Consider the following 19199-nt stretch of genomic DNA (forward strand, 5'->3'; position numbering starts at 1 on the left):
TTTCATCCTAATATATGATAAATGTTACTTCTGATTGCCTCTGTATGTTTATTTCTGTTTTAATAGGGACAACCCAAACAGAAGAGTAAGAGTTACTTGGTTTGGCTATAACGATCCATCAGTCTGAATGGAGTCAACTGCAAATTATCCAATGTCATTTATGCAAACTCAAAACATTCATCCGTATTTTTAATCTAATGAAAACTCTCTGTACTAGTTTCCAATGGTTAGTCAGTGTCATAATTCCCACTCCGTACAGATTGTGTAAAAAGGTTATACTGTTTCAAATTATTTTCAGGTCCCCAAATTGTATAAATAAAACGGTTTCATGGCAGATTTTATGATATCAGCGAACACAAGATCGTTCTTCATATATCATCTAAGATGCCAAGCTGTTTGTTTTCAACCTGTGCGTTTTGGAGTTTTTAAAATTATTATGTTAAAGAAACACGAGGGGTATACACTACAGTACAGACATGACCAAAAACTATTCAGTATTCTCAATTTTCTTAAAATTACCTTAATAAAATCGTAGAAAATATAATTTCACTTATCGTAAATGATTGACTCAAAAACCCTGAAGCTTAATTACATTAAAAGCATTTCTGCTTTTCTGCAACACAACTGCCCCTGGTCTACCTCATAACGGATAATAAGGCATACTTATAGAATGTCAATTTATACAAATATTTAAAGTAGCCAAAGTATTTGAATGTAATATTGCAATATGTTGTGAATAAATACATCTAGTCATATAGTGTGTCCACATGTGAAATCACTTGCAGAAGTCCAGTAACCACTACGGTTCATCCTACAGACAATATACAGCTTCCTGCAGCATGATTGCAGAGTCATGCTATGTGACTGCATGGCCAAGACATGCTAGTCTGTATATGTGTGATGCAGCCACTCGACATTGAGGCTAATATTAGCCCATGGCTGCCCCCCCCCCCCACAACACACTGCTGGCAATTGCATGCAGGGGATCCCCAGGAGGCTTTTTGCTGCTCATTCATTAGGCTGCTGAGGGATAAGGGACATACATTTTCTCCCACACAAGGCTGGCGTAAAGACCATGCATCCATCTGCCGTACATGCTTTAGAAAAATCTGCAGGTTTTTCTTCTCATTACAACATCCATTAAGTTATTAAAATAAGTGGAAGAATAATGTAATGTAAAACAAAAACAGGGACTGTCACACATTACTGTACCTAAGTACAGTGCATCTGTGGATTTCTTATGACCTCACAGTCCATGTTCAGCAATCCCATCAACACTCAATTTCCTCTTCCCTCCAGCTCTGACTAGACTGTTGTGATTATGACGGGCTTGGTTCTTCTACATTCATACCAGAGAGAGAGAGAGAAAGAGAGAGACGGAGCGTCAGAGAGACAGAGAGATGGGAGGGGGGGTTCCCGCAATGTTGGTCTCAGCAAGACCCGGGTAGCGTGCTTTCCCTCTATAATTTAATCACATTCAGCTGTCTCCCTGTCCTCGGCTCGCTCTGCAAAGCACATCAGGCACCATGGTGGCACAAACACGCACACAGTCACACACACAGACCCGGCACACCAACACAAGTCTCCCCCCCTCTAACAGGCGAGTCATTTGCTTCCTTTATCCAGATAAAAGAACAATCCAAAGAACATGGATTCACCTCATGCCAAGCTTATCTTACATACTGCATTCAATCAATTACATCTAAAAGATACAGGGTGCAAAATGAAACAACTGAGTATGAGAGCAACTCAATTATTTCATATATATGAGAATCATGACAGAATGGAGAGGCTGCAGTGATGCACAAGCTGCTCTCTTATTCCAGTGTTATAATAAACAACTAATATTGGACTGAATCCTTAAAAAAACAACTTTCTATTTCAACATACTGTGAGTTGATTTGAAATCTTCTTGGCATGGGGATATGTGCTGTTACAATCCCTCACAGTATCCCCAGATGCCACAAACATTGTCTCCATCATTTGTTGACATGAGAAACATTCATTTTGACACACTTTGGGTAAGGGAAGAGTAGACACAAGTAGCTCACTTTGTGTCAGAGCTTTGTTTGTCTTGACAGAATTAAACATGTTGTAGCGCATCTGCCTTCTGCTGTGTGTGTGTACAGTATACTCCACCCACGGGAGCACGGGCAGGCACAAACAACAACATCTGCATTGTCTTTTTTTCTCTTTCGTGCAAAACAAAAAATAATAATGTTTGTGTAGGATGAAATGTAAACCGAAGGGACTAGCATGTGCATGTGTGCAACTCATCCAAAGACTCTTTGAGAATTTGAAGTTGGGAAGTCAGGCTGTCTTCCAACTTCAAATTCTCTCCTTTTCACCTATCAGTTTCTTTTTCTGTCTCCGTTGTTTCCACTACTTCTAATTGTTTTCTGGCAGTCACAGCTCCTACCTTCCCCGGATACTAAACCATCCTCAATCCTTATCAATCTCAGAGTGACAGCAAACAAAAGACGCTGCACACACATGACATATTTTCCACAAGATAAAAGCACTCAACAGAAAAGTTAAAAGGAAATAGAAACATGGGAATCTAATTCATACATGGTTATAATATTAACAGTACAATTTAAACATGCATTTACTGGGTGTGAAATGTCTTTAGAAAAGCATCCCATTCTGCAACACAGATGAAGTTTGCAATGCAGCATTATCCACAGCAGGAGCACAAAAACTTGCGGAGAAAACTTTCCAAACCATTCTTCCATTAGGTCTCTACTTCTGCATGCAACTTTGTAAAAATAAAACTGCATCCACTGGCCAAACATTATTCATTTTAAGTAGGTGAAGTTATTCTAGACAGTCAGAAGCAATGGGACATAGAAAATAGCCGTACCAGTCCAGAAGAATTTGACTAGAACAATAGTTGAACTACAAATCATCCCAGCCAGTGGTTACTTTTTCTCACAGCACTAGCACCTTCAGATCCCTCTACTAAACCTTTCTGAACGATGAATAACAGCAGAAAAAAACAAACACTGCATATCACTGAACAGAATATAATTAAGACATTAATTGTGGATTTTCCTCCACTTAAAGTTGTAAGCAGATTTTCAGCTCGTATACTACCTTTGCATGACTGCTGATGAACCCTCTATCTTTAATAAATGTACGAGCAGAGATAAGATGCCACAAACAAGAACAAGTAACCTACCAACTGCAGTCTTCTCTTTAAACTTTTCCTCTCGCTCTCCAAAACGCGCTTCCTCTCCTTTTCTTTAACTTCTCTTCCTTTACTCTCCCACAAAAAAAAACACTCACTGTGCTCACTGCAAAGTTGTGCTCTCCTCCTGCATGCAAATCATTTTTACGACTTGAGAGATGACTGAGAATGAGGGAAGGAGGAAGAGCGAAGGGAGAAAGGATGACAGAGGGGTTGGTAGAGTAGAGATAATGGTTGGAAGGCGGGCAACCAATGGGCCTGAAGCCTAATGGAAAAAGGGAATCAGGACACACCAATGAGTCGCAGCCTGGAGAGAGAGAGCAAGGAGGAGAGAGAGAGAGAGAGAGCAGAGCGGAGAAAACAGGCGAGGGAAGGAGGGATGGCGAGAGCACAGTCAGGAGGAGACGGTGTAACGCAGACCGAGAGAGACACTAGAGGAGAGAGAGAGAGCTCACACAGAGAGAGAGAGAGAGAGAGAGAGAGAGGAGAGAGATGAGAGCTGAATGCAGTGGGTGTGCACGGTAGGAGGAGAGAAGCATCCCAGGCGAGATGAGGAGACCGCAGATCAGAGAGAAGAACGAAAAAGACAGAAAAGCACAAAGAAAAGAGAGAAAGAAAAGCATAAAGGGGAAGGAAGGAAGGAAGGAAGAAGCTGACTTACCCGGGTACTGCTAGTGGCATCCTTCACACACCGCCTCGCAGACTCCACACACACTTGCACATGCACCCACCCCAGCGATACAGGCGCACGCCGCGCTGCCGCTGAGACTAACCAAAAGCAAAAACAACAAAGGAGAGGACTGCCAAAGCCGACTGGTATACCCTAAAGCAATCGTGTCTGTGTGTGTATATGTGTGTGTCTGTAATGGTGTGTGTGTCGGGAAGAGAGGGTGGGAGTGTGTATGAGCATGTGTTTGTGCTGGGAGGAGAGGGAGAGATGTTTGAAGGAAGCTAAAATGCTCTCTCTCCTTCCTATAAGCTGGACCGGTTTCCTTCTCCCTCTCTTTCTTTCTCTTTCTTTCTCTCTCTCTGTGTGTCTCACTCTCTCTGTACACTGTGCATGTATGTCCTCCAACACTCAATATGTTCTCTCTCCCTCCCTTTGCTCTCCCTGCCTGCTAATGTGCCCTCCCTTCCTCTTCTCCCTCTTATACATTTATTCAGGGCTGCAGACTGTCTGCTCCCAGAGTCAGTTCTTCCCACGGGCCCCGGGTGGAGGAGGAGGGAGGGAGGGAGGGAGGGAGGGAAGGGGGGGGGAGAGCGGAGGGAGAATAGAGGGAGGGATGGGGATGATAGCGAGCCATGTGGAACATGTGCAGTGCATGTATTTCAAATGGGAACGACACAAATTTGTGCCTTTTAAAAGAGGCAAAATGAGCTCCACTCGTGGCTCAGTGCACATTCTTTGGCCTGGGATCATTCAGAAAGCTGAGAAAGAAACAGGATGCAAACTTAAAGGAAGTCTCTCGCTGGCTGGCTTGCTGTTAATTAACACTTTTTCCCCCCTCGTTCCAGGCTTCAGGGCTGGCTGAGCACCAGAATTAAGAGCGCAGAAGATGAATGGGTATTGAAACAGGCTAGTTGTAGCCATGTGTTCAGTGATGAGCACAGCTCGCAAACAGGGGACAATATTTACAATACCATCATAACAGGACCATAAAGAGGGTGACATTGATGTGCACTCTTGTGTGAATGAAAATGGGGAAAAACAAGGTGATGATTTCCATACTTACCCAGATATGCAAACACAGAGAATGCTAATTTGCTCCCTGAGACATCGTCATAATTAGATTATAAATTAGGTTCATTTCTTACCGGACAAGAGGTGCTAATTCATTCTCTTTCCAGCAGTGGGGGAGACTCAGCTGAAACCGCAGCAGGAGCAGCAGCCACCCTATAGGCAGAGGGAAAGAATATCAGGGACTTTCATATGCTCATCTGACAGCGACAAGCAATAACATATTCAAATAAATTCATGTTTACACATAAATATTCAGAAGAGCATTCACACACTGTGGCCCATGTTGAGCTCTTCCTATCCAGCATACATGTATATGAGGTACATTGTTTTGATCTTTCCCATCACAGTAAACAAGTCTAATGCCATAAAGCAGTATTTTACAGAACCAACAATCTCTGAGCTCTACAACAATGCTGCCAGGCAGTGGAGGAATAAGGCATGATAAGTACTCTGGTGGGTTGGGACACAGATGCCCTGGAGGCGTTCAATATTAGCAATTTCAAATTCTTATTTGGCTATGTTAATGCCAATCAAGAACAATTAATTTAGCCCACATTCTTAAACAAATAAACAAAGGGGGGGGGGGGGGGGGGGGGGGAGCCTAAATGAGGAGAGTGCTGCGAATTTGAGGAATCATGACACATTAGGAATACTAGCACAAAAAATAATCTGTGTTTCAGCAGTTATTGTATTTTGATACTCACTCGTGTATCAGCATACAACCAGAAGTCCCACCATGGCAGTAGTGCAATACATACTGTCAAAACCTACATGTGCAGAGGCTTTTTTAAACAGAAAAGTGGTCTTACAATGTGAATCAGTCAGTGGTTGAAATGACAGAAGAAAACCTCTGTTGGTAAAACCAAATGGGAATTTAATGTTGCCCAATACTTTTGCTGAATATAAGAAAGACATTAAACCATGATGGCATGATAATTGAATTTTTAAATGTATTGCACTTGAGTTGAATTCCTGATGTGTTAATTACAAATTTTGTTATTTAACCAAAATTTTAACCCAGTTGTTTTGAGCAGCAATTAATTGTTTGGTGACACTGGAGTAATATGTGCTCCACATGGACTGCTGTTCACCTACCAATAATTTGGTTTACGTTTACTACTACTTTGTGCTATACAGAGAGTGTATCCTTTGTTTGTTAAACATGGTGTTAACTCGCATAAAAACCTCTTTTAATCAGAGGCGCTGCTCATTAATAGGCAAGGCAGGCAACTGCTTGGGGCCCCAGACCAATAGGGGGCCCCTAAGGGCTGACAAACTTTAAACTCCAGTACAGCAGTGGCTCAAAATGTGAAAATTTACAACGACAGTAGAAAACCTTGTCGCCCTGCTAAGCGTTGCATGCATTATTGCTGTTAAAACAGTAGAAAAAATAATAGATAAAAAACAGGAGTAAGCGTCAGGAAACTGGCAGACATGATGAATGCTGGTTGCCCCCCCCCCCCCCCCAATGAGGGCCCCAACAGAAACTTGAATCTCCGCTGTTTGTAACATACAATGTCTCACAGTAGACAGTTCTAACTTTCTAACACAGGTGTAACTCATAACATTGATTGTAACTGTATTACATGTATGTTTTTCTCAAGCTTCAGGGTTCTGCTAGTGACCCCGTTATCCCAACAAACTACTAATTTAATATTTAAACAACTGCATATACATTTATAATTATTATTTTTTTGTGTCGAAAGGTGTGTGACAACTAGTCTACCTGTCTTAGCTTCATTTTTTTCAATGAACCTACCTAGCAAGACATAGATTAAATTACTTTATCATGACGTCATGTTAACTAACACTCAATTTAAATTATTTTAACATGATAAATTAACATAAACTGATGTGAAACAAAAACATGCAAAACTATTTAAAATTAATCTTTTCATTTGTTTTATACTTGTATTTTAAGTTACCTTAAAGGGAACGCGTCAGCTAACAAGCTGACTTTAAATAGGTTTATTTGACTCACCTGTTACCTGTGTCTCGTCTGGAGGAAGACTACTCCAAAGTTTTATAACTCGTCTAAAAATGTGATAATTTTCCGCACAAAAAATCCTGGTGGAAAAACTGTCATACGCGGCTGCCGGTTCAACTTCTACTAACATATTTAGCTAAATTTAGCCAGAATGGTCAACGCTAATGAAAATAGTCTACGGAAGCCTGAGAAGGACAAGAAGGGCACGTCTGAGTTGTGTTGATGGACAGTTCCTGGTGCTGAAACAGGCACAGAAACCAACAACGGACAATCATTTTATGTTTTCATGGAGTTAAGAGTTGTAGAAATGTAGATCAGATTGACTAGAGGGAAATTGCGAAAATAAATCCTGTAAGATATATTTACATTTTCTTATGATCGTTTCTAAACTTAGTAGCTAAACAATATAACATTATTATTAACAATTCTCAATATTCTAGTGCATGGATTTTAGGGAACTTTTTTTTGAATGCTGAAAAAATGGGCTATCAAATCAAACAGGCTTCGTGATCACAACAAGAATATACTTTATATTAACTTATATTCAGCTACGGTACACTGCAGTTTTGTGCTCAGTCAGACACTATGACAAGGAGCTTTATTATTAAAAACATAAACAGCCCCACTGCTGATCTTTACTCTTATAAAGATAGACTCCACTACAACAGAGGAGAAATTAAAGATTTCACTCAGATGTATTCTTTTTTATGTTTTTAGGATAAAGAGTGTTACCATATCCGTATAAAATGAGCACAAATCCGACAAGAAATCTAACAAGTTAAAAAATATGTTTTTTAAAGTGTCCAAAGGTGCCCCGTGCACAGCCTAAACATGTTCTCAGGTGCACATGGTTGCAGGAACAAACCACATGATTTTTCCCCAATGACTAGGGGCTGTTTATCAAAAGTTAAAACATAAACAGCCCCAAAGCTGATCCTAACTCTTACAAAGGTAAACCTTCCCTGATGACTTCTCACAACATTATAATTTATTGTTGTTATATTTTTAGGATAAAGAGTGTTATCCTGTCCATGTAAAATGAGCACACATTTGACAAGACATCTGTATAACTTAAATATGTTTTAAACTGTATATGATAATTATTTTTCTTTAAAGGTCTGGCTTCTACACTCAGCTTTATTCCTTCTTGTCATATGTAACACTGCCAAATGGCAATTCTAGGAACTTCTAACAGTGTATATAATTCAGGTTTGTTTTTGTATGCCCACACAGTGAGTTTTTTTAGATAATATTTTTCGGGGTACTTACCACAAACTATATTAATTTCTGGAATGAAAAGATTCAGCAGATTACCATGCAAACAAAGAGAATTTTCACCAGAAGTTGGGTTATTGACTAATCCAAGGGCTTTTATTGTGCAAACTTTGTCTGAAGATTAAAAAAAATGCTTTTCAGAACTGAACTGTAATTCTGAAGTTTTTGGGCCAAAAGTAAAATTGGTAGTTTAAACATTTCCCATTGTTTTAATAGCTGATGTCTGCATGTATTTAAATTCAATGTGATGCAATAGTTGAACCCTTGCTTGCTGTTAGGACACGAAGTTAGAGCAGTCATGTTTATTTACGTTAAGCCATTGAAAGTCTGCAGTTACCATGAAGGGAAGTCATTCCAGCATCTCTCTGCCATGGTCTGCTACCTTACTAAAGTATCAATCACTGGTTATGATGCTAATCACTGCACACACAGGACAGCTGTGGAGAAATAAAGGTCCTGTTTCTGCACAATTCTTTGTTTTTGTTCGTCTAAATCTGCACAAGGAGCATGATCACAAATTACCTGAAAGAAACTGACCCTTCAATATTCCAAGCCTTGTAAAATCCTATAATCTGTTCCTCTTTGATTTTAGTATTTTTTATTTTGTGTTTTTTATGTCTTTAGTGGAGAAGTATAGGACAGCGGATAGATTTGTAAATTAAGGACAGATGGAGTGGGGAGTGACATGAGGGGAAAGGAGCAACAGGTCAGATTGGAACCCAGGCCGCCCCACTTCGAGGACAACAGCCTCTGTACATGGGGCATGCACCCTGACCACTAAGCCACCAGCACCCCGCTGTTCATTAAATTTAAATATGAGAGGGTCTTTCACATTATGAAACTCAAACAATTCTGTCAATTGTTTTTTTGAATAAAATTTGTTGTAGCATAATTGATGGTGTCACTAATAGGTTAACATTTTGGAGGAATCTACTTTTAAGTGATTTAAGTTTTGAACTATAGATCACACATTCTTGTGCATAAGTCTTTTAGCATGAAGTTTGCAAGTTAACATATTACATAATGAAACAGATGTTACTTGTCACCCACATGTATTTTGAGCGATATACATAGGAGACATAGGAAGTTTGCACACTGTACACAACAGTACAACTTCTTTCCTGAGTTACAAGAGAACATGAAGTGAGTGAATGAATGCAGAGAAAGAGTGGAAGAAGAAGGGAAACCCAGAGCTGTGAGAGGGGTGGAGGGAGCATGGGAGAAGGATGTTGTTGAGGTTACAGAGGTGTTGATGTTGCCGATCGGAAGCAGGCGATGGAGCCAAACGAAGAGGAGAACGAGAATCAGTGTGTTAGGGGACTGGAGACGATAGTGTGGGAGAAGGTGAAAGCTTGTTGTTCAGTGGGACCGAGGGAGAAGAGCTGGTAGGGTGAGGGGGGGAAGGAGAAGAAGAGGAAGAAGAAGAAGAGGAGGAGTGATACCTTAAGGGAGTGGAGAGAGACGTATGAAGGAGGAGAGGTTGCATTGCTGGCGTTTTGGGAGTAAGGGAGAGGAGGAATAACAAGCTGCAGCCTACTTATGTACAGTATAGTGCTGTGTGTGTGTGTGTGTGTGTGTGTGTGTGTGTGTGTGTGTGTGTGTGTGTGTGTGTGTGTGTGCGCGCGTGTGTGTGTGTGTAAGAGAGAGAGATAGTGAGAGGAAGAGAGAGTGGTGTCTTCGGGATGACAAATGTGCAAGACATGAAAGACCAGGGCACACACAGAGCCTTGGGGAGCTGCTTTACCTGCATGCACAAACACACACACACACACACACACACACACACACACACACACACACACACACAGACACACACACACACACACGCATACAGGAACAGCATGCATGTACACACAACAGGGACTTCAGGGGATAGACACACAAACACAAACACATGAGTTTGTATTTCTATACTTGTGAGGACTATAAAGGAAGCAGACTTAGCCTCCTGGTCTCAAAAGTGGAGCAAGGCAGGAGTGTCTTAAACCTGCGTTTTCTCGAATGGCCAGCAGGGGGCGATTCTACGGCTTGCAAAGAAACTTTGTCTACTTTGTTTTTCTCACTTAATTCTAGTTCTGGCCTGAAAATAAGACAACAGGTAGTCAATGAATATTCATGCCTAACCTCAGCTCTATACTAGCCAATAAGTGATCCCATTATTTTAGAAGAATAAATAAACATACAATCAGTATATCAAATTAAGATTAAGATTTACTTTTATTGATCCCCGCAAGGGGAAATTTCAGTTTTTACACTCTGTAGTCATGAACACACACATAGGCTGAAATATACACACATGCACAAACAGGATCCTATGGACATGAACTAATGGAGAGAAGCCAGAGTGACGGAGCGGCCCACAGCGGGCGCTCCTGGGCTGATGGTGGGGAGGGGGTTTGGTGCTTTGCTCAGGGGTACCTCGGCAGTGCTCAGGAGGTGATCTGGCACCTCTCCAGCTACCAGACCAACTTCCATATTTGGTCCGCACCGGGGCTTGAGCCGGCGACCCTCCAGTTCCCAACCCAAGTCCCTACAGACTGAGCTACTGCCGCCCCAAATGGGCATTTGTATTTGATAAGTGTCACATATGTTTCTGTTTCCACTGCATAAGCTTTCTTCAGTTATCAGGAACCACTGGAGGAACCAGGATCTACTTTCAGTTCTGAAATCTCTTCCTGCTTTCTGAGCGTCAAATATATCTCTCAATGTGAATGTTTTTTCTTTTTTTGTGGAAAATGTAAAATACAGGAGTTTTTGTCAGCATGCTCTTACTCTTTCCTTCCGACACTGACCTGTGGCAGCAGTCGTAGGCATAACAAATACATTTAAAGTCGTCATCAATCTAATTCCCGATGGTTGTGTTTGCTTTTCTAGGTCATTTAGAGGCAGTATTTATAAAGATTCCTTGTTGTTTCAAAACGAGCTCCACACAGGAGCTTTAATATCTCTTATTGGATAAAATAGCACATGAAAATATGTGCAAAAAGGGCTTCACGTTTTAATCACATGTGGAGTACAACTTCATGAAATTGAGAAATATATATTGCAGCTTAAACATGTTTTAAATGAGAAGTCTTGATTGAAGTGTTATATGTGTATACAAATCAATTAATACAGAAGCAGGTTTTACTTTACAACAGAGCCTGAAAGTCCGTGTCCTCAACAGAAACCCATGAAGAACAATTATTATCACATTCTCTAAATACTCAGGCTCTGATGTGTAAACTCTGTTTCTTTCTATAAAACACAGACTTCCACCTGCACACCTCACTCAGACGATAAAGAGATGATGGCAGGTACATCCACACCCACAGACACACGCACACACACACACACACACACACACACACACACACACACACGCACACACACACACACACACGCACACACAAGGCACGTGCTTATGTAAATTCAAAAGCACTCACATGAGAACAAAGCCATGGCACGGGTATAAACAAGGGGGCATACATAAACATTACATGTCCATGCATTATGCAGACACATGCACATAGCCACACTCTGATAAACACACACATTCACACACACACACACACACACACACACACACACACACACACACACACACACACACACACACACACACACACACACCACTTCCCTCATCCATGGAGGTAAGAGCACGCATCATTTCACCCCCTCACTCTCTTTCTCTCCCTCTCTTTAGTCCCCAAATCCATGGCATATGACCTTCTGTGGGACAGATAAAGAATGTGCTTATCAGTCATGCAAATGAGGCTGAATTCATTTTCCACAACAGATGGCCCCATAGATAATGATGATGGAGGAGAGAAAATTAAATGTCTCTTGCTCGGTGACCATGGCAACCGCGCCTCTGCGGCGTAATATCAATAATAAGTGCGCCGCATAATAAGGTTGTCAGTCCTGTGAATCAAAACCCTCCATGATGGGATAGGGCGAGGGGGGGGGTCGAAGTAGTCAGAAAGTTTGGTTGAGTCTGTAGGGCAAAGTGGGTGGTCTGTAGCAAGGGCTCACTGTTTGGTGTGAGAGGAGTGGAGTGACTTAATGTTTCTGTATTAACACTTTGTTTGTTTTGTGACACCTCATAATAAAATAAAGCTTTGTATTGAGGAAACAATAACTTGGGTCAAAATGCATTTAGCACTTCTTTATGAATCAGTTTCAAGTCATCAGGATATAAAAATGTCATTGACTGTTTCACATACTCCAAAAGGTTGCATGCTTTGTCTGTGTATCATATAGACTATATTATAGTCTATATTATATATAAATATGGAAGTCTTGTCTCCTTCCATTGTACAAAGTGAAGCCAAAATACCCTCGTGAAAGGCAATGACAGCCTGTGCTGGTGGCACCATATGTAGCCAAGACCTGGGATGTGACTGCAGGAGCTGGGGATTGAACCCTTGACCTTCCAGTTGGGAAACAACTGACTCTACCACTGAGCCACAGAGACCCCAAACATCTGCTCATTTAACATCTTATAACTAAATGAAACTTGAAACTTGAAAAGTGAACATTTGGGCATAAATTATCATAAAAAGAAACTTTAGTGACAGAAGCAATGTTTGAGAAAAAGGTATTTGATGTGTTTTTGGATTTTATTATTTGACCCATGTTCCATTTGTTAACATGGAGGAGGCGGGGCTTATGTCCTATACTGCAGTCAGCATGGGGAGCTCTAATTCTTTTGGCTTCACAGGACATTACTGTATTATAACGGTTTATAACAATATTTTACTGTATTATTGCTTGAAGGAAACAAAACAGTAATTTACCGTAGTTTTTGCAATGCATTTTGGGAAAAAGAAGTTGAGACCACATGGTTGAAAGGACAGTGGAGTTGGCTTTGTCAGATTGTCATCCATCTCCATCCTGACAATTAAGAGGTGAATGCCTTACTGCTTTGCTAGTTAGAATAGGCAAAAACCATCACTTACTAAGTTTGAAGTCATTTGTAAGATTAACGTTAGCTAGATTTAGAAATTACACAGAAACACTGCAGGCAGACACAAACGCAGTGAGTGAATTCTTTGCCAGCTAACAGTAGCATGAAATACAGATCTTAACAGTTGCTAAATGGTACAAAAAACAAAACATTTTCTTGTAATGTGGTTAACTAAGTGGGATATAATGAACTTGACTTGCTTGCCTGGTGGTACTAGAATGGTAAGGTTAGCTAACATAAACTTTCTCTTTGTTTCAGCTTCAGCTTCAACTGACACTGACTATTGATTAAATTAAATTAGCTGGGCCTACTAGGCAATATGGCCATAGATAAAATAATATGATATACAGTATTTGAAAATGTATAAAAGGAAACTTTAGTGAGACTGTCAGAATGGACCTGGAGCATGTTTTTTGTTTTTTTACTGTTTTAACACATAAAGCTGATGCCATACATCCTGAATTCATGTACTTAAAGTAATTCCAGGACTTATTTTTATTCATACTAGTTCTACTTCATACTTTTACTTTACGTATTTGTATATGGAGAATATTCAGAAAGGATTGTCCATATGATAATGTTCACTGTTCAGCTGGAGCTGCTTTTGTTCTAATGTTGATTTTTCCCTTTACAGAATCCTTGTGGCAGTTTCAGTCTGGAAGGAGAAATCAGAGGGAGGTGCAGGTCCAGGGACCCAGTTTCCCTCTGAGGACAGGTTCAGGTTCAGTTATGAAACTATGAGAGATTCTTTCAGTTTTTTTCACTTCTCTGTTTAAAATGTATCTACCAAAACTGTTTTATGCACTTTTTATACATTGGAAATGGCCTTTGCTAAATGTCTTAATGTAAATATTTGTGCAAGATTTTTTGCCTATTTAACCTTCATGTTCTTAAAGTGTATTTTCTTTGTTTTTGTCACAGTTTCAATAAAGACAGCTGTGATTTGAGAAGACACTTTGAAGTTTTATTATTTGTCTTAACATTTTAAGTTGCAATTTTAAAGGCACTGTTTACTTATTATTTTTTAAAGCTTTTTGCTGAATTTACAAAAACGGTAGAAAACTGTAAATTTCAGCAACAGCAATATACCATTAATTTTACAGTAACTTCCTGGCAACCCTACTGCCAGTTGTTTACCGTTTTTTAATAGGGGGGATTTCTAAGAGTGTACAGACTATTGGTTTAACGCTTTATTTCACTTATTCTACCAAGTTAATAATCGACTGCTTAACTTCTGGAAATAAGCTGCACACTTACTGAACCTGAATCTGATGGTCTGGTATGTGTGCTGGGCTGCCGTAGCAGCAAGGTTTTCTACTCCCCCTCCAGCTATGTCTACTAACTCCAATTACTGGTTTTCTCTTACCATATTACCTCCGGTGTATTCTGGGTCCACCTGACCCGAGGGTCTTCCATAAGTCGGACGTGCATGTGTCAGGCCTACAAAAAACAAAACAAAAAAAACACTGGGGCTTCAAATTCCTTTTGCACCACAGTTTGCTTAATTACAGAGCTGATTTATTTACTCCAATATTTAATCTCAAGCCTCAGCCACACTGGTCCTGATGAAAACAGTGATTACAACCCGACTATGGACCGGAGCGGGGAATTGAACTTTCATTACTCAGAATTAGGAAATCAAAAAAGAATTGTTCCAAAGATGCAGGGAGGAAGAGAGCATGTTTTCCCCCCCTCCGCTAACTGACCTTGGGGAGTGTTTACAGCATCATCTTTCTCTTTATTGACTGACTTCTCAATCACATATGGTTGAGTACTTGTGCTTCCCTGTGCTTCAGTAACCACCTGCTCAAAGCAAAAATAACAGAGTGGTTCTATTTCGAGGACTACCCTGGTTTGTGCCTTAACTTCCTTCTATTGAAACACACGCTCACAAACACACTTCTTCAATGATCAACTCAGTGGCCTGTTGCTGGAGAACGATTATAACCGGATTATCTGAGATGATTATTAATATGCACAAAAACATCAGTTTGTAACCGAATATAATTTAGCAATGCAACATGTACCTTTTCTTTGTATCGCTGGTACTTTGTGGTCTGAACAGTGTGTGAATGATTTTTGACCCTTCTCAAGTATAAAAAAACCCTCAAGTTCTTCAAAGGGAACAGAGAGTCTAAACATTTCTGTCTTAAAGGGCGAAATATGTTCTGATCTGCTGACCTTTAAGGTGTTGAAAGAGTTTCTATAAATCTTTTCTGCCAATGCAACCTAATTATGTCATTGCAAAAATGACACTGGCTCACTTAGAAGATGGGAAAAGACTTGTTTAACCTAAAAATAAACCTTTATGTTTAGTGCTTTAATGGAAGGAATCGTCAGGAATACTCTTGTTTATACAAATGAACAGATATCTGTTGTGCAATCAAAACATGAAACCTGCTTTTGTATTGGTGTCAGTCCCTGCAACAGCCAGTACCAAAAGCACTACTTTTAGTCATTCTGAGCAAATTAAAAACATTTTCCACATCAGATTTTTAAAAAAAGAAAGTATAAATCGTTGCTGGTCAAAAAATAGAAATCCCAATAACGAATGTATCTATTTATTTTTGCAATGCCATGCAATTGAACATACTTTTTAGATTGCCGTTCATTGGCAGAAATACTACATTTGCAAGTTATCCAACCATTTCAGTGGCTAATGTCATAATTGAGAGCCGTTTTTGTTACTTCCTTGCCCAAATTTTACTGCCTGTCATAATCAATCAGAAGTTAAGCTCTGTTTTTCTGCTATCTTGGTTTCAGACAGAAGTGAAAAAAGATTTTGGCTGTTCAAAAAAAAAAGACTTATAAATAAATAACCTGTGCAAAAGAGTCAAAATGTCTAATTCATAAAACACACACAAAGGGTTAAATGCACATCTACCTGCACTGCATGTGCTGGTGCTGTTTTGGATTTAAATGAGCCTTTATGAAGTCATTAGGGGAAAAATCTGTGTCTTTTTATGCAAATCTCCCTCATTGTAAAAAAACGCAGTTTTCGCAAAGTAAAAGGTGCAGATAACCTCTCTTGAGGATCAAACGCAAAACAAGAGCAGACTGCACTGAGCGGGACCACTTTTTGGCCGTGTTTGCGCCTGAATATCATTAATGATGTAAGCTTTGTGAATTAGACCTTGAGACTGAGCACATGGCAGAAGAAATGCCCGCTTTCCATTCTTAGTGAAAGACTCAGATTTGTTTTTGCAACCAGTAAAAAAAACCTGCTGGCCACTAGACAGAATGCAGATTTAAGGCACTTTGGAAATGTGTCACTTTCAGACCATGAAAACACTCATCTCATGTTTACAGTGAGAACCAGCCAAACACAAGTTTAGATGTGTTGAGGGACAAAAAAATAAGCCTAACTTCAACACAGAGCAAAAAAGAGTTAAGAAAAAGAGATTGATGATAGTTCTTGGAAAGAATTGGAGCCATAAGATCGAGTCCAGTCAAAAGCTGCTACACACTGCTACACTGTCTGTAGCAGTAGTGTGATGTCTGACTCTTTTGTCTCACCACAGTTTTGTGAAATAAGACTGTGAGTTTGTCCCTGTAATCCCACCTCCAGTATTTTTGAAGTTGTCATGTACGTTCCAGAGTGCCAGTTATCAGAGCTCACTGAGGCACTCTTTGATTAATGAGGCCGTCCTGTGGCTCCCACAAATATAAAAACGCGGCTCAGGTGAGCTCCGAGGCTTGTTTGGTTTTATTTAATTTTCCTAGAGGATCAACTTTACAGCATCACTGTCACAATCTAATGACAATAAAAACAAACACATCCAGGAACTGGCAAAAACAAACATAATTACAGCAAATTACAACTCTAGAGTAAACGAGTTATATATAACAGAGATTTCAGATATTTTATATGGTCTTTGTTTATCCATTATGGAAGCATATTTTTCAAATTAAATTAATGCAATTGTTCATATTCATATGGGACGGCTGTGGCTCAGTTGGTAGAGTTGTTGTCTCTCAACCTGAAGGTCAGGTGTTCGATCCCTTCAGCCACATGACCAATGTGTCCTCCAGAAAGACTCTTAACGGAGTCATGAAAAGGCCTCCAGTCATGACATTTCCTCTCCTTACAGCGAGGTGTGGCTCTGATTACCATGCACAACAAACTTCTGAGCTAATGACTCACTATATCCAGCATCACACGCCCACCTCCAACTTTAATAGATGCTAAAGGCTGGAGGCTTTTTTGGTCTTTTTTCCAAATTTAAATTGGGATGACTCATCGAATGGTTTTCATTCCTCAGGGCTTCAGGTCCCATGCTCCTTTAGAGTCAGTGCGATGGAGTCATGTGGTGTTTAGTGTTTTTACCATCAACAAATCCAAATTTAAAAATCTAACAATTCAATCAATTCATAAATAAAAGTATCATACCAATCAAAGATTTCTCTGTTTATAGCTCCTTATAGCCTCACTCTCTTCTTCCAGCATTTTCCATCTCTTCAGCCGTCCTATCATCCATCCATTACCTTGACCACATGTCCCGTTCGAGATGACTGGGCACTGGGGCCGATCCCAGCTGTCATTGTACTAGAGGCGGGGTTACATCCTGAACTGGTCGCCCTTCAATCACAGGGCTGACATATAGAGACACACTCACACACTCACATTCACACACACAGGCAATTTAGAGTCCCCATTAACCTAACGAGCATGTCTTTGGACTGTGGGAGGAAGCCGGAGTAACCGCAGAGAACCCATGCATTCACAGGGAGAACATGCAAAGTCCACACAGAGAGGACCTTGTTAGACGGGGATTGGATCCAGGAACCTCCTCGCTGTGAGGCAACAGCGCAAACCGCTGCGGCACCATGCAGCCCCTGTCCTATCATTAAAAAAAAAAAAAAAAAAACTACTGTCAAAGATGAAAGTTGTACTGTCGTGTTTTGTGATGTTTTATTACTTCTCTTTGTCATTGAATCAGAATTGGAATTTTTTTTAAATTTGGGTCGCAAGTTCTCATTGAGATGGCATCGTGGGCGATGTTGCTAGACGAGTTGAGAACGACTGTACTAAAGGTAAACAGTCCTTGAAATAGAGGCTAAATGCCAAATCTTTGTGTTAGAGAGGAATCAAAAAGACTTTAGAAAAGAAGCAAAAAGGGGAAAATCAATCAATGGAAATGGGGAATTAGGTCTTAAACAAACCTGGAGCAGCTTCTTTAATGATGAAACTTGCCAACATTTTGTAATTATTATTACTAATAAATACGTTTTCATCACTTTGATGAATGTCTTCCGTGCAAAGTAGCCAGTTTTGGTGAGAAATCCAGCCCAACCCAAGTCTGAAACCTGCCACTCACCTCCTTGTCCTATTCGGGTCTCTGTTTTATTGCTTCCGATAGCTCTCTCTCTCTCTCTCTCTCTCTCTCTCTCTCTCTCTCTCTCTCTCTCTCTCCTCTAGCCTCATCATGCACTCTCGCCCCCTCTTCTCCTCTGTGTCTGCCAGCCAGACACTCTCAATATAGCTCTGCTCATAAACACAGACACAGAGAGAGAGTGAGAGAGAGAGAGGGGAAGAGAAAGGCTCCTGTGACAGTAATAAAAATGAGTGAGAGGCAGGGGAGAGATGGAGATTGGGGTGAATGAGTGGGAGGAGAGAGGGAGGGAGGAGAGGACACACTCATGTAGAGCAGCCCATTTACATGTGTGTGAAACGGAAGGAGATGAGAGAGAGAGAGAGAGAGATGACTCAAGCAAAGTAGAGCGATACGGCGATGAGTGAGACAGAGAGAGAGAGAGAAAAGAGAAATGAAAGAAGAAGAAAGCAGGAGAAGAGGGGAGGCTGAGATAACGAAAGGGGAGAGGAAAGAGAGAAGGGTGTGAAGTGGTGGAATGATTTCGGGGGGAGAGGGTCGGGGTGAGACAGGGTGAGAGAGAGAGAGTGCGAGAGACATAAGGAGATATCAGCTTCTCAGTGAGGTAGTTTTGAAGGCCAGGCTGCCCTACTTTAACCACTCGTGTAAATAATGAATCTTGTGGCTGGAGGAATGACTCACACACAAAGACACACAAAGACACACACACACACACACACACATAC

At 40.5% G+C, this 19199-nt stretch overlaps 1 protein-coding gene and 1 long non-coding RNA gene across 4 annotated transcripts in view; one reads left to right on the forward strand and one right to left on the reverse strand.

Annotated features, from left to right (window-relative positions):
- The window catches only part of myt1lb (myelin transcription factor 1-like, b), a 120343-nt gene extending 115938 nt beyond the window's left edge, over positions 1 to 4405 (reverse strand). The window contains exon 1 of one of the 3 annotated variants that reach the window (XM_061063300.1): positions 3852 to 4405. The gene's annotated coding sequence lies outside the window, so the exon portion shown is untranslated. Of the gene's footprint in view, positions 1 to 3181; positions 3503 to 3851 lie in introns of those variants that run through there. The other 2 variants (XM_061063299.1, XM_061063301.1) reach the window with 2 other exon arrangements.
- On the forward strand, positions 3868 to 18014 carry LOC132993449 (uncharacterized). The gene is made up of 3 exons (XR_009676470.1): positions 3868 to 4006; positions 11444 to 11489; positions 17869 to 18014. It is a non-coding gene; the product is annotated as an uncharacterized LOC132993449 (long non-coding RNA).
- The last annotated feature ends 1185 nt before the right edge of the window (positions 18015 to 19199 follow it).

The sequence above is a fragment of the Labrus mixtus genome, chromosome 18 (assembly GCF_963584025.1).
Source record: "Labrus mixtus chromosome 18, fLabMix1.1, whole genome shotgun sequence".
Classification (NCBI taxonomy): Eukaryota; Metazoa; Chordata; class Actinopteri; order Labriformes; family Labridae; genus Labrus; species Labrus mixtus.